We start from the raw sequence: 287 nt of genomic DNA, 5'->3' as shown, positions 1-287 counted from the left end.
ATTTCAAGCAAAGCACTTGTATGAATATATATGGAAAGAGAATATTCGTCGCGGTTCTTACTAATTCGATTATATATAGGGATTATAATGAAAAGCAAACCCCTGACTTGATTTTATTTAATTTACATATTAATTTTATTTAACTTTTTTTATATAAGGTCTTTAACTTTAAGGTTTCATTCAGTGCAGATTAATTTTAACTGTGATTTTTTTCTTGTTTGTGTTGCATTATTAAAAGACCCCACCACGTTGGTAAAATACTATAATCAAATAATATTTAAATAGAA

Source organism: Glossina fuscipes, unplaced genomic scaffold (genome assembly GCF_014805625.2).
Source record: "Glossina fuscipes isolate IAEA_lab_2018 unplaced genomic scaffold, Yale_Gfus_2 117, whole genome shotgun sequence".
Lineage (NCBI taxonomy): Eukaryota > Metazoa > Arthropoda > Insecta > Diptera > Glossinidae > Glossina > Glossina fuscipes.
This window is presented reverse-complemented; position numbering follows the sequence as displayed.